Source organism: Cyrtonyx montezumae, unplaced genomic scaffold, assembly GCF_038088225.1.
Source record: "Cyrtonyx montezumae isolate F1298 unplaced genomic scaffold, pur_monq_1.0 scaffold_12, whole genome shotgun sequence".
Taxonomy (NCBI): Eukaryota; Metazoa; Chordata; class Aves; order Galliformes; family Odontophoridae; genus Cyrtonyx; species Cyrtonyx montezumae.
Window position 1 is genome coordinate 22,941,913 of NW_027071848.1, and position 16,144 is coordinate 22,958,056.

Genomic DNA, 16,144 nt, shown 5'->3' on the forward strand with positions numbered 1-16,144 from the left:
GGCGTGGCCACGCCTGAGGGCGTGGGGTCGGGTTGGGTCTGGAGGCGATGCGCCGTGCTGGCGGTTCTCGTGCTTTTCTTTCCTCCCCCGTTCTGTCTTCTGAGGAAATCACGCACTGACTTGTGATCTCTTGGCCTGCTTGAGGCCAGAGCAGGCTGCCGTAGCCCTCGGTGGGCTCAGGGATTGTGAGGCTCGCAGAACCCTATTTGTGAAGGTCGCCCTGGGTTTTAGCGGAAAGTGGTGAGTTTGACTGTTGGTGTAACCCTAAGCAGAGAAGTGAAGTCTCTGCTGTACTGAGAGTGTGAGGAGGTCAGTGAGCCAATATGGATTGGCAAATGGATGAGGTCTGGCTCTTCTCTGTGTATAGTGATAGGGCGTGGTGCAGCGACCTGAAACTTCAGTATAGCAAGTTGCACATAAACATGTGGAAGGACAACTCTATGAGGGTGATGGAGCACAGGAGCAGGATGCCCAGAGAGGTTGTGGCGTCTCCTATGGAGATATTCAAGACCCTCCTGGACACCTACCTGTGCAGCCTGCTGTAGGGAGCTGCTTTGCAGGGGGATTGTACTCCATGATCTCCAGAGTTCCCTTCCAGCCCCTACAGTTCTGTGATGCTGTGATTATTCTGCACATGGGGAATGAGAATGGAACTGCGTGAAGCCTTGAAAGTGTGCATTCTATTAATTGTGTTGCTGATTTAATATTAAATATTTGTCACTGTCCCGAGTACAACTGACAGTAGCTTTTATGACATCATCTCTGCCATTAGGTGAGCAGTTATATCAGAACAGTTCTGTTGGGAAGCCCAGCAAGTGTGATCTAACATCATTTCTGATCCAGCTGTTTTCCCAAGCTGGGTGCCACAGGCATTATTTTCTCTCCCTCAGTGTTCTTCCCCAGCAGTCTGAGAAGCACATGAGATGTTTGCAGAAGGGACCTGTGCTGGATTCATGTCTCCCTGCTCAAGACACCTCTCTTGTAACATCAAGCTGACTGCCTGGGTGCAGTGAAGAAGCACCATTCTTCTAGGGAACAAGTCTGGTCTATTTTAGATGCTGAAATTTGTGCATCTCTCCACTGACTTGAAAAGGAGCTTATGGCCACTCACTCAGAACTTATGAATCTTGGGTTGAATTTCTTCATGAAGCAGATGGATTAGCCACAGCTTGTGTAAGAAGAAATGCTTTTGAGTTTCAGGGAGCAAGAAAAAAATTAATGAGGTAGACACCTACATTTTCCTGAAATGACCTAATCAGTTTGTTGGGAATTCCCCAGATTTCCTGTTAAGGAATGTATGTCTGTGCATTTTGGCAGCTGGAAGGGAAAGATGGATGTCCTGTCACAGCAGAAACGTCTCCCATGTGACAGCAAACCACGTGTTTGCAGTGCGTGAGCTTCCCAGCAGGGTGAGCCTTGCAGTTTGTTCCCCAGCTGTGCAGCCTAGCCCGTGGGGTGTGGGTGTGGCACTTCTCAGAAATATTGACATTTTTGCCTTTTGATTGGCCAGCTTGAATTCTACATGGTTTATTTGGTCACATCATTTTTCTGGTAACAATTCAAGAGTAAAATAATCACAGATATAGTTCTTTCTTCTTCTTGCTCCCAAGGCGAACAAGGGAATTGTTTTGGCAGAAGCATCTCTCTCTGATTTATATTGATTTCTTTATTTTTATTTTTGCTCTTTAAGGTTTTATGGCCCATCCCTTATGATATGCACTTATTTCTTGATGAGTAGTTCCATGTGGAATAATCTAGGGAACATGATGTCTTTGCAGGCTACATATGACCTGTACGCTGTAACTCAGCCAGATGGTAACAGTACATCTGCATAAGAGGAAAGATATTCACATGACTTTTCCAGATCCTTACCAATGCTAAGCAGAGAAACAGTTCTTCAAAAGATATCCACACTAGGTACAAAAGGATGTAAAGAACAGCTGCAGTGTTTCCAACTGGAATCTGCTTGTAACCTCTACTTCCCTGGTTCAGATGTGTTTTTCTTCATAGAATCTGTAAGTTACTACAGACACAGCTGTCAAGTTCAAGTAACAGTTTTGAAGTCTCTGCCAACCCTGGTACAACTTTATCAGACTAGATGTTGCAGCTGGATTGTGTTTTGCTTGACCGTGCAGTAGCACCTCTGTTTCTTTTGCAGTTCTTTCTCTGTATTTTACAGCTGCTTTTGGACTGCCCTGCTTCCTGTGCCTGGCACAGAAGTGCTCCCTGTGTTCAGAGAGGTCCTCCTGTGCTCCAGTTTGTGCCCATGGCCTCTGGTCCTGGCACCAGGCACCACTGCCAGAGCCTGGCTCTGGCATCTGGCACCTTCCCTTAGGGATTTACAGACATCAGTGAGATCCCCCTGAGCCTCTTCTCCAGCTGAGCAGTCCCAGCTCTCTCAGCCTCTCCTCACAGGAGAGGTTCTCCAGTCTGTTGACCATCTTAGTTTTATTTTTTCTGTAGTCTGTCCAGTAGTAATTAAAAGATGTATTAATACTTCCAAAGTGTTTTGGTTAGGGTTTTTTTTAGTCATTGAGTATTTTGCTTTTGATGTGAGCAGTGTGAAAACTGCGTTGGTGACAGCCTTATGTACTGCAGAGGATGCCTTTAATGTCTGAATGTCCAGCACAGGCTGACTCAATGTCATCACTCCACAACTCCCACAAATATGTAGCAGAAGTTACTGTATGTATGCTTTTAAGATATTGCCAGTAACACCAGCAGAGCAGTGCTGTGCTATCTGCAGTGTTCCTACTCCATTGGTGAGAATGCTATTAAAAGTCCTGACTGTAGAAATTCATGTGGCCAACACACCAAAGAAATTAAATGAGCCATGTCGTGAAGTCAGCTTTGTTCTCACCTTCACAGAGATGTGCCAGGTTTTTCATCTTTTGCTGCCTCTGTAAGCACTTTTGTCCCCATTTAATTGCTTTCCTTATTAAGGTCCTCACTCTGAAGGAAAGTCTATGCAAATAAGTAAGCAGTATTCAAAACAAATGACAGAATCCACTCACAGTGTGTTCTCCTCAAGCCTGCAAGGCATTTGAGGCAGTTTTTAAGTACATTTTTGTGACTCTCATTCTTGCTGAGGGCTCCACAGACAAGAAAGTAGCTAAAATAAGACTACTGCCAAGTAACAAACCTAAAGAAACTGGATTAATACTGTGTAAGGATATTCATGTGACAGTCATGTGGTCCTTTATGCTTTCTTGTGCAGTTGGCTACTTTCTTTCTGGAGCACACAGTGGGTAGTACTGAGTTTCTCATACTTGGTGGCTGCCTTAGCTGGCAAAATGCCTGGGACCATTTTTAGCAGAAGGAATCTTAGATCATTCATGTACACAGTAAGTTTCTTCCTTTTGGATGTTACTTGTGTTGGACTGTTATATGTTCTAGTACATTTGTTCTTATTTGCATAGTAGAAGGGGCAGAAATAAAGTTGAACTAGATGTGTTCTAAAGATTTGACAAGCAAAAAACAAGAATTAGAAATAAATTGTAACACGTAGCTAGGGCAAAACACCTTGGGGTTGTTAAACTGTGTGTTACATTCAAGCAGTTCTAGTTATTTGTTTTCTGACTGTCAGCTTTACTTTTTAACTCAGTGTTCCAGGGCATGGATGCTTGTGTTATGTATCTGTAAGCAAAAATTGCCTTTTTTTCACTGAAGCAATGTACAATTGCAGATGCCATTCAGTATAAAGTAGCTTGAATCAACACAGAGTTCCTATAACATGTATTTATCTTATCACAGGCAGCTTACCCCAGTGGAACGTATATTTTTTTTATTAACAGGAGATTATTTTGCACAAGTTATTCCTGTTGGACAAGGACTACATAGGAAAACAAATCAGTTCCACTGCTGGAGTTGTAACTTCCCATGGACTCTCTCAGTTCTCACAGCAGGAAAAGTGGCTGACATTTTTCAGGGCAGATGAAAGAAACATATTCAAGCGACTTGGAGCACAGGCTCAGTTATCAGTGTTGTAGCCCTCCTGGTAATGTTACTTACCTTGCAAAATAACATGGAGACTCACTTCAAGTCCCAGCTTTTTCAGCTGGAAGTTTGTGACTCTGGAGGGGAATGTGCCCCATTTCTGAGTTAGTAGTAGCAGACCTGAACTACTCTTTGTTTTTTTTCTCCTCCTTTACGCAATTCCTAATGTCTGCATGGATGTATGCACCTGATCAGAACATGAAAGAGTCGGTGAGAGACCATCTCGATCCCAGTAGTGCCCTAACACCTGTTTAAACCAACTATGAAACTGCTCGGGAAAATGCAAAACTTTGCTGAGTCTATTTTTATTATTATTTTTTCCCCCAGAAATAGGCACCCCTGTTGTCAGACGTAAGAGGATTCACAGACTGAAAGAAAAGCCTGCACTAACTCGTTCAGGATGTTTTTGTGCGCTGTATTTGTGTGCATGCCAGTTTCAGGAGGCAAGGGGCAGTGCTATTTGGATGGGAACCCAGTCTGTTTCCTGTGAATCCAGGTCAAGTCAGGATTTGCATTCTGTGTTCATGCCTGGCTTGTTGGCACTGATCAGGAAGGAGAAAAAAACCAGGATCTGTCTGCAAAGCAGGACAGAAGGGAGTTACTATTGCTCGAGGAGGCTGGCTAGTCCAGACATGAGAAATGCAGGCACCGTGCCTTGCCACCTCCTCTGACTTTCTTTCCATTTTGGGGAAAAGGAAAGCTTGAAAGGTGGGCAGTTTTCCCAGGGTGTAGATTCAGAGATTCTCCATGAGGGGCTGAACGAGGGCTGCATAAAAGTGAATCCCTGAGTCACCACCTTTCCTTTCACAGAGCAGAAATATGCATCAGTTTTGTCTACAAATATCCTCGAAGAAACATCCTTTTACTGTAGCACAGGCTGAGGTGAGCTCCTACATGGCAGGTTTTTGTGCTGTAAATGAACATTGCTTCTGCAGTCAGTTTCAGTTTTGATGAACCAGCTTGTATACCACAGAAAGCAACCTGAGGGATGCTGAATGCATTTCAAAGCAGAATTGGAACTGCCTACTATCCAGGTGTTCAGTCTTTCAGATAGAAATTTCCATAAACATTTCTGCTGCCATTTCCTTTCGATGTTTTTTGAAGCATATTTTTGCACTGAAGGGATTGCTTAAAATTAGCAGTGTTTTCCTTGTTGTATTATATTCATCCATGTCACTTTATCTCTGACATTTCCACCTGAATTCTCCTCACTGTTTGTCATATTTATTTATGTGATGTAGTCTGGAATTATCATCAGATATTCCATCGGAAAAAAAAATAACAGTAAATTAATCATTTTTTTAACTCCTCTCAGTTTCAAGAAGTCTCTCCAGTGAACAGGTTTTGCTCTATTCAGGAAAGCAATGTGTATTTTCCTGCTCACCCTAAAGTACACTTTGTTCCTTGACACAAAGCTGGGAGCTCTCTGCCCCTGGTTCTTGACTGAGAGCTGACAGTGAGTTTGTGCCCAGTGTTAGATGTGGACAGTGCAGTGCTGTTCCCAGCCCTGAAGAGCAAATAATTAACAGGGTCTTTTGTACAAAGTACTGTAAATAGGTTAGCTAAACAGCAACTTGTGTGTGTTATGGTTTGGACCTCTGAATACTGGGAACTGCAGTGCTTCTGACCTTGTGCACCTGTGATGTCCTCATCAGAGGTTTCCTTCTTCACTTATTGCCTGCAAAGGGAACCAGCCAGAGAGCTGTCGCATTTCTGATCTCAAAGTCAGGAAGAAAAACATTTCTGAGAGCAGTGGTGGAGTGTGGAGCTCCTCACCCCTGTGCCAGCAGAGTTGGCCTCTGGCTGTGCCCTGGGCTCACAGGGTCACCCTGTGGCCATGTCCAGGGTCACCTAGGGTCTGCCCCCTCTGCAAGGGGAGGGACCAAACACTCTCGTGTCTTTCTACCCAGTAATGGCAACTGGTTCAGAGGGAGTGGGGAAAAAGAAAAACGAGTGGGTGGTGGAGAAAGCAGTAAGCCTGCTCAGCGGGCTGAGTTTTGTCTGGAACACTGGGAAGGCTGTTAGAGCTCTTTACAGAGGCCTAGATGTGTGAGGAGTCCGAGTGATGGGCTGAGAAGAGATGGTATCAAGCTTTCTTACAGTTGAGAAATGCCTCTCTTTCTGCAAAGTAGTTCTCAACAGCTGCCAATATAAGATAGGCACAAACAGGAACTGAATTTGGATTTCCCTTACATATCTAGGCTGTCCTAACAGAGGCAATGTATTTATATTTTATATAAACACCAGATGCTGTTTGTCTTTTTCTTGAAGTGAAGGTGGTTATACTGTATAGAAACAGAATGGGATGAAATAAAGTCCTGCACAAAGGCCACTCAGTTTGACTTGGGACTAAACACTGTCTGTAGGACCAGAAGTACAGGCTTAAATCCGGGTTACATTCTTCCTTTCTTTTTCTTTTTCTTCTTTCTTTTTTTCTTTTCCTTTGCTTTAATTTATTTTCCTTCCTTCCTTCCCTCTCCTTCCAACTAAGATGAGCTTTGTGTTATTTTCATAGCATCAGGTGACTCATCTAATTGAAATCTCTCTCTGAGGCCATCAAACATGACCATGAGAATGACGAGGCAAGTGCTGGAGGGGAACTAATATTAATTCCAAAGCATGGGCTCTACAGTCTGGGACAGGTTCATAGCATATGAATAGTTGGTGGCACTTAAGACATATGCTTACATTCCTGATCTGTTTAAGGAAAAATTTAATTGCAGGTTTGGGCGAGCATCTTAGAGCCCTCTATTAGTTTGCCTGCAACAAGGTAAACAGTGGCTTACTTAAAAAAAGAAAAGAAGTCAGTCTTCCCATTTACTAAAATCACAGTTTGGGGATTCTCCATTCAAAAGAAGTGAAAATCCTGTCTCCACAGTGACAACTGCCTGACAATTTCTGCCACGCACCTGGATGAATGTTACGGCAGATCTGGACTTGAATTAGCCCGTGCAGATTGTGATTGTTCTTTGCACTTAAACTCTGACCCCAAAGGTGTGTCTTTTCCGGGGGTAATACGATCAGCTTGGTACTTTCTAGCCTCTTGAAAACAAATTCCTGCAGTATAAATACAGATAACAAAAATTATTGTACTGAAATCAACACTGCTAAAAGCAGACAGAGTACCAAGTCCACACAATTTGCTATTGTGAAGAAGATACGGAATCAAAAAATGAGTCTGAGTTTTTGAGCTCTGTTACCAAAGAGATTCTCCGCTGACTTCTGCTGGTTTAGAGCAAACAAACTTTTTAAATATTTAGAGAAGATTGAAGCTGCTTCCTGAAGATCCGGAGCCAAAGTCTGAACTGATTTGAAATGAGGTTGTCAACTCTTAAGCAATTTTATTCATGGCAGGTATGAATTTGATTCTTTGTGTTTCAGAGTTCTCTAAGGCTTTGTTTGATTTCTTACAGCATGAGAAATGCTATTATGTATGATCACACTTGTGTGTCTGCTGAGGAATATGTGCATGGTTCAGGCTACAGAAACACTTGGGGATCTGCTGGCTGCCAGCTTACATTACACCCAAGCTTACATTATACCCAAGGAGGCATCCATCTGATTTCTTGGCTCAAAGCTGAGAGCAAATGCTGGTAAAGAGGGAAAACGGACCAGTTTGCTCCCACTCAAGTGACACAGAGGTCTTTGTTTGTTTGTTTGTTTGTTTTCTCTTCCTTAAAGCTCCAATTCCTGCAGTCAAAACCAAAGTCATTCTAGCTCTGTTTGGATAGGGGAAATTTTTGCTGACTGCATCATGGAGACAGCTTGAAAAGTACCCAAAATACAATGGGATGTGAAATTGTTTCATTTTTAGCCTGGCGTCGCTGTTTGAGTGCGCTTTCTCGTGTGTTTTTCTCTTGAGGAGAGTAGAAAAACTATTAATTTTGCATTCAAAAGCTGAGTGGTTTTCGTAGTGATTTCCATACTGTGTAAAAGCTGAAGTCCATCCCTGTGCCGACGTGATGTGCAGGTGTTCCAACCGGTTCCTCTTGTCTGATGGGCAGATTAAGGCAATGCGACTCCTTTGCCTCCAGGTCACTGATTCTTTCTTTGAGCCCAAGCTTTTCACCTTACTGGCACTGTTAAGAATGCTTTAAGATGCTTTCTTACAGCAAGGAGCCAGAGGGATTAGGCACAGGACAAATCATGCTATAAAGCCAAGGATGAATGCACACAGGAAGCAGAATTTGCATGAGGACCTGTCATTTTTATGTGTATAACACATGCTCTGATAGGAACAGATAATATAACGTTTATGTTTTTATGAACTCTTGAGGATTTAAGTCAAAGGATTTAGTTTAGATGCTTTGCATTTTCTGTCATGCAAACAAAACCATCTCTCCCAGCACTAGCAAATTGCTGTGAAAGCAGCAAAGGTATTTTGTACCTGCCATCTAAATCCCATACTGCCACACCTGAGTGATGCGTCCTGGTAAAGCTCAGCCTGGAAGCAGGGTGTGCTGCTGTTGGAAGCTGAGACAGGCAGCAGTGTCTCCCCAACCTCCTGGGACATGAGAGAATTGTAGAGGGGTTGGGATCGAGCAGGACCTCTGTTAAGGTAAACTTGAGTTTTTTGTGTAGTTTTTCGTGCAGCTCTGTGCTGAAGCCAGAGGACTGTGTGGGTACTCAATAAGAACTTGTCTCTGCTGCTTCTGAAACAGATTTTTACTTCAGAATTGCTCAGAATCTGAGGGGAAAAGGCAGTGGGGAGAAGGTACGTAGTAAATATCTATTTCTTCAGCCAAAGCTGAGCCTTGCTGGGGTGGGCCTGAAATGAGGAGAGAAAAAACACTGAACAATACTGTGTTTTTACAGTATGCTTCATTGCACAATATCTCATCAATACTACTACTTGTAGAAACTAGCTAGGTAGGGTTTGGGATATTTTGAGTAATAAAGATACTACCTAAGATGAATGGACAGAGTACTTACCTTACAGCTGCTCAAAAACTGGAATTTCTATTCCCTAAGATGTTCTAAAATTTGAAATTTCCATTTTGTGGGATTATTACCCAAAGCTGAATTTCTGAGCATATTTGATTTGGGACCAGAGAATTGTTTTGTTTTAGAAAGAATAAAAGAATAGATTTTCAACTTAAAATAGATCTGGGGTATTAAGGCAATGATACAAAATGGTGCTTTGCGTTTCACTTCATTGGCAGAAAACTTTCCATTTTTGAAGACAGTTCTCAACTTGCAATTGCTGCATGCTCTGAGCAGAGCTGAGGATTCATAACTGTAGAGAAGCTATGATAGGAAGCAAGCCAGGATACTGATGTCCTGCATGGTGACTTTCTGGATCACTGCCTTTGTGGCAGTGAGGTGAGGGACATGAGGGTAAAAGTGGAATCTGACGTGTCCTGCCAGACAGCTGGAGTACCGTGTGTGTTCCCTCAGGTTTCCTGAGTCATGCCGAGATGCTGATCCTGTGTGCTGAACTCTGCATAGGAGTACATTTGGGGATGATTTCCAAATGTAAGAGCTTCTGATTAAATGTAAAGGAATTGTTTTAAATAATTCCTGTGCAAGATGCCTGTGCAAGATTTGTCACTGCTTACTCAGAGAGGGTGTGAACTGATGACAGATTGACCATGCTGCATAAATTCCCTTCATGGCCATTCTTCAGGGACCTGTTGAGGGGTGTCTTTAGAAATGGACAGCACTGCTGAAGACTCAGGGAACTTGAAGTCGACAACACCAGGGTAGAACAGAGCTGTGAATATTCTCAGTTTGCTGCAGGCGCTCTCAGGGAAATGCACCCAGCTTGGCTGTGGATGCTTCCAGTGATGGTGCCTGTGATGGTGATATGTATGGCAAGTTAGATATCCCTGTAGCTGATGAGAGGATCTAAGGGGAGAAGTGGGTTTACCCAAGGAAATAACTTCTTTTTTTTCCCCTGGCACTAATTGCTGGTGCAGTTTTCTGTTTGTTTGTTTATTTATTTAGTAGTTAAGCTTGGTGATGGCAAAGAGGTACAGTTTAAAAAGCGAAAGTATTGTACTCAGTCTTTTTTTTGTTATTCCTTTCTGAAATGAAGAGTGGCTGCTCTAAATGAATGAAAGACCTTCAGTCTAGGAATCTTACTGAATGATATAATCACAAACATGGTTAAAATGTGAGCGGGGGCCACGTTTTACCCAATAAATCCCTGGTTATTTCATGGAAGAGTGAAGAGGAATAGCAACATCGCCCTTTGTAGGAGCTGTGGGTATGCCTGACTGAGTTAATTATGCACTGGCTTGCAGCACACAGGTCATGTTTGAGTAGCTTGTGAAAGGCTGAGCTGGCCACAACGCCGTGTGCAAAGATTAGCAGTGCTGAATGCAGTTTGGTAAGCACAAGGGATGCCAATTGGTGGGAAGCATTTAAACTGGCGGTGAGAGGAGGTAGCTGAGTGCAGTGAGCACTGTACACAAAGATCACAGGTTACATCTGGGATTTCGTTATGCATGCCTAATGAGCACACTGATGAGAACTCCCCAGGCTGTTGTAAAAGTTGCTGAAAGAAGAGCTACTGATAAGGCACTGAATAGCTTCTCTCATAAAGCTTTCCTTTGGCGTTGCGATATTTAAAGCCGGCAAAGATAATGGAGAGAAAATTGGACAATAAAATGCGAAGGGAGCTGTCCTGCCTAGCTACTTTAAACAACAAAAACATAACCCTGGTGTCCATTCGAAAGCAGCAGGCAGCTCACGATGTGCCTGAACTACTGATTATCGGTGAAGGGTCCAAAGCGGGGTCTCCGTTAGAAGCAAGCATTAACTTGCAGAAAGAAGAGAAAGTTTTGCAACGTAACTCCATGGGAATGCCAGAATTCAGTGCCACGGGAAGACAGGTCAGTGAGCTGTTGTGTGTGTTGGGAGGGAAATGGAGAATTTGAAATGAAATGTGCTGGACACGGATTGTATATTGATGTGCTAAACCTTCTTTATGTGAATGGCTTCAATCCCCAGCATGACTCTGTGCCCTCTAACAAGCAGTATGCTGCCAAGGCCTCTTCGAGGTCTCTGAAATTAATCTTTGAAAGCAAATGGTAATGAGGTATGCTATATCATTAGCTAATGAGCTTTTTTTTTTTCAGCTCCACCTCTAATAGCATAGAGTGGTGATTCTTAGTAAGGAAACAAATGAGTATTTCTTTTGAACTGTGATTGCTTGAATAGTTTGATATGTGTTTGTGCTTAATTATTTTCTGGAATCATAGAAATTGCAGAAACATTAAAACAACATAATTGTAGGTAAGTGGTTTAATTATAACTACTGGGTAGACATGAACAAAACTTCATGGTAGTATATTTGTGGCAACATTTTATTTAGTTTTTAATTTGGAGTTTTAGTTCTGGAGATTGATCCTTCTAAGCCTCTTCTCCATGAATGTCAGTGCCGATAAAAATATTATGACACATTATTTAAAAAAAAAAAAAGGTTTTGCTTTTTAAATGGTTTTATTGCAAATTACAATAATTTGGATTAATTGTATGTTTAAGGGGAACAAACTCAAAGAACAAATATTGTGTTTTTTGAAACAATGTATACTTAGAATGGCTTAAATAATTAGTGTCAGACTGGAAAGAAACAACGGCAGACAGACTGACTACACCTGAAGGCCTTGTGAGTCTCTAGTTACTTCTCACATTGTAAACATTTGCTGTAAATCAGCCACCACATAACTTTATTCTGCCCAAAGATCTCTCTTCTACATTCAGTTTGTTGGAATATATTGTGTCACTCCCACTGGATCTGTGAGTATCACAAAGTGCTTTGCTTTGTTTCAATTCTAAATTAGAAACCATCAATTTGCAAAAAGCTTTTTTTTTTTTTTCTTTTTCTCTCTAAACCAAGTATGATTTTCACAGCTCACTTTAACTTACAAGCACCTCTTCGGGTCTCTAAGGTTTATTAAATACGGTGTATTTGGTATCATTTCAGCAGTACTAGCTGCAACTGCATAAACATTTCTCCATCTTCTGTCTGTCAGAGAATCCTGGAACACATGACTTTGAAGTTTCCAGCTGGGGAGGGTATTTTTTTCCCCTCTTTTAACATTCAAGAATTGTTTGGTAAATACAAAGCCATGTTAGAAATAGATATTAACATGGGTGACTACTGACATGTGCATCTTCAGGAGGCTTGGGGAAGACGGAAAGAAGAACAAGCATTTAAGGCCTGATCCAGTGAAATAGAATGTACTAACAAGATGGATGGGCGAGCTGTGCTGAGGTTTGTTAAGAAAGATAGGAACTGAATTTCTGCCTCCTGCCACTCAGAAATGATTCTTCTGTAGGCATGAAACTAGAGACTCCAGCCCTTTGATGTTCCTGAGACTGTTCTGCCCTCATTTTGTTGTTTACTAGCAACCTCTACCAAACCTGGGAAGCATCTGAAGTGTCTAATGAATAGCATATGGCTTTCCAGTAGTGTGCCTGCCTGAATCCAATGCTGTGAATCAGCAGGTTGGGAAAGAGGAGAGTGGGAAAGGTGAAAAAGCAGCACAGATAAGGCAGCTCTTCTTTGGCAGCTGTGTGCTTCAAGTTAAGAGATGATTTCAGCCTGAGGATGTGTGGGAAGAGTAGCTCAAAACCTTCAGATATGGCAGGTGAGAGGCTAAGTGAGGTGTGGTGTTTGTGGGCAAGCAGACAGGGAGAAGCAAAAGGGAATTTGCTAAACAGGACAAGCCCCATGTCTCTGCCTCTGCCTGCTGTCTGCCTGGCACTGTGAAGAGAAGCCCAGCTCTTTAATTTCAGGATATGAAAACTGGTAACCCAGGCACAGGGTAAGCCTGGGTGTGAGAAATAAGGTGTGGCAGCAATAAGAAGATGGATGTCTGGGGTAGGAGCGCTTCTCCAGCCCTGGGAAGGAGCTGTGGGGAGATCCCACTTTGGGCGATGCTTGGGAAACTGCAGGGTTATGTTGTTTTTTTTCTTCAGACCACTAGTATTAACTAAATGATAAAATATTTTCACCTATTTTTCAAAAAGTTGGGACAGCTCTTTATGCAAAGTGTCAAGAGATGGTAAAATTCTGGTGTTTCTGTGACTAACAGCGTATTGAAACAGTAGAATCAGTAGTTGTTTTTATGTTTTTCAAAAGTCTGGACTGCAGCGAACTATCCTTCAGTCTTTTTATAAATTGAATTGGCATTGCTTTTGTGTCACTAGGTACCTAGAAAAATCACAGAATCACAGAGTTGTAGGGGTTGGAAGGGACCTCCAGAGATCATCGAGTCCAACCCCCTTGGAGGTGGCTAGTGAGCATAGGGTGGAGGACAAAGCAATGAGGGACATAAAACCTGTGATGCTGCCTGTTTTCTGTCTACACATTGCTGCCAGAAGCATAGTGGAGAGGAGCATGCGAGGAGGATGCTTCTGCCACTCTGCTCTCATGCTGTTTTATCACAGAATGCAAAACACAAATGCCTTTGTCATCTGAGCCAAAGTAAATTCACACAGTGAGCTCCTGTAGCGTGTTGGAGCTGGGTGTCTGTGAAGATAAGTGCTTCCCATCATGGCCAAAGTCTTTTCTAGGTTCTAACAGGGTGGAGACAGGTAGGAGAAGACAAGGAACAATACTGAAATAACTTTCTCAAGGCAGACATTAAAACAAATGAGTGTTTAAACACAATTTGAAATACAGCATAAGAGAGACAGTTTCCTTTAAAAAAGGGCCTTTTTCCATATATTGGGCCATGTGTGGAGCCAGGAGTTTGAACTCAAAGAACTTTATGGGTCCCTTCCAACTTGGGATATTCTATAATTCTATTATTATTTTAAACTTTGAGTGCACAAATAAGAGGAAATAAGCATGTCTCTTGTGCACTTAAATGGGAACTATTAATTTTTTCATGTTTTATTTTGGGGAGAGGGACTGCCCAGGGAGGTGGTTTAGTTCCTGGAGATATTAAAAAAATGTTTAGATGTTGTACTAACAGGCATGGTTTAGTGGAGAAGTATTGGTGGTAGGTGATGGTTGGGCTAGATGATCTTGGAGGTCTTTCTCAACCTTGGTGATTCAGTTATTTTTGCTGAGGATTTCAGGAATTTCTGGGAAGGAAAGAGAGGGTGATGTACTCCTGACACTGCTCGATGTTGAAGAGTAAGGGGGATAAAAGGGGATTTTGGGGCTAAAAATCCACTTGACTATTCCCCAGCATCACTGCTGCATAACCACAAGCAGAGAGGGAGCGAGGCACAGAGGGAGGGCTTACACCAGGATTGCAAGAGGCTGCATCGTAATGCTGCAGAGCTGAAGATGTTCACTGCAGCTCTGGGCTGGTCTGAGCACCTGTGGTATCATGGTGGCTGTGGCTTCTTGTTAGCTACTCTTCTGGGGCCAGTGAAACTCACATGGCACCGGGCACACTGTGGTTATGCCATACATACAGGGTGCCCAGGTACTGCTGCATGGTTTGGCAGCAGGGTGCTGGTTGGTACGGGACTGGTGGCATTAAACCAGGAGTCACCAAGCTGAATGTGAGCCAGCAGTGTGCTCTTGTCACCAAGAAAGCTAATGGTATTCTTGGCAGCATTAGGCAAAGAACTGCCAGCAGGTTAACAGAGGTGATCCTTCTCCTCTACTCAGTTCTGGTGAGGCCACACCTGAAGTAATGGGTCCAGTTCTGAGCCCTCAGTACAAGGGGGCCCTGCCAACCTCCACCATGCTGTTGCTCTGGAAACCAAGCTTGCAAGACTGAGTCAAGCCTGAAGACTCAATTGCTTTCAGTTTTTATTTACAGTCCTGCATAATTGCTCATGGCAAAGACTCAGGGAGCTGATTTTTAGTACAGGGGGTGACGGGCACTTCAGGAAGCCCATTTCTGCCTTCTCCTGATGGTGAGATTCATAGAAATGTTGCATGTGACTGAAGTGAAGGTTTCTTCCTGTTTACCAGCAGCTGTATTTTCCCAGGGAGTAAGTGCCTTCTGTTCTAATAAATACAGCACAGAGACGACGGAAAGCAAATTTTTTGTGTTTCATTTTTTTCCATATTGGTCATGACCCAGACATCATTATTCACAAGCTGTCTAAGCATGAAACAAAATCAAGTTAATGGATTTTGAATACTGCATCAAATGAACTGGGTGCAGTCTAGTGTTAATAAGCAGCCTAAGTAATTCTCATCTGTGCTGCTGTACCAAGGAGCCAGTTTTCTTCTCTTTAGCAGAAATGAGATTAGTATTGTTGGGCCTGATCTGGTGACTCCTCCTGTCCCTTCCCTGCTACAATGCCCAGCACTAGGTGCTTTAGTAAGGGGTAAAGGGCCTATGGCTTCACAGGCAAGTTAATAGATTTGCCATAGCAGCTTCCATCTACATTTCTAGAGGCAAAAGTTGCCTTAAGTGACAGTAATGAATGTTGATTTTTTTTTCATGAAATCCCACTATCTTGAGCTTGTACCATCATGACTTGATGTCAACAGTCTTTTGATGACAGAGTTATGCTCTGATTGCCTTGTCTGTGAGAACTGTTGCCTTTGTAATTTTCATTAATGTTTCATTTTTCAATTGAATAGAGTACTGAACCGTAGAATTACAGTATTGCAGACCATGATCTGACTGATGGACAGTCTACTTCAGACTAATCTACTTCAGTAATGGCTATTGCATCCTGAAAATTGGTATTGGATCAGACCCGTGAGTTCTTGTAGCTCAGTATCAGGTGCCTCTTTATTAGGTACCTCTCAAAGGGATGGATGAAACTAAACGATAGTGGAAGCATCTGCATACACATCTTTAAACATCTTTGTGAGTTGATTTTAACTTCAAAAACCTGTATATGTACAGACAATCTAGACCCTTGTACACACATGTACAGCTCTGCAGACAGCATACAACTGGTCCTGCCTGGTTTCAGGTTCTCTGAGAACTCCTGAATCTGTTTCCTGTGGATCTTTTATTTTGTTTTCATAGTGAGTGGGGCAGACTGAGCTAGCTGCTTGTATTTGTGGAGGGATATTCAGTGTAGTCCCTCCTGTGACCCTTTATGCAGGTGGCAGTCTGCTGTGAAGAGCAGAGCTCAGACTCTGTGATGAGAGTGCTTCAGTTACAGATGATCAGATTGGGACTGCTGAGAACATTTTGCCTTAGCTGACTGGTAATATATTCAAAGTGTAAATGTTGTGAAACATTCAAATGGAATATTGCTGCTTACA

General features: G+C 42.7%; 1 protein-coding gene across 1 annotated transcript in view; it reads right to left on the reverse strand.

The window, feature by feature from the left end:
* WDFY2 (WD repeat and FYVE domain containing 2) overlaps positions 1 to 16,144 on the reverse strand; it is a 270,430-nt gene that overhangs the window by 80,454 nt on the left and 173,832 nt on the right. The window lies entirely within an intron of this gene.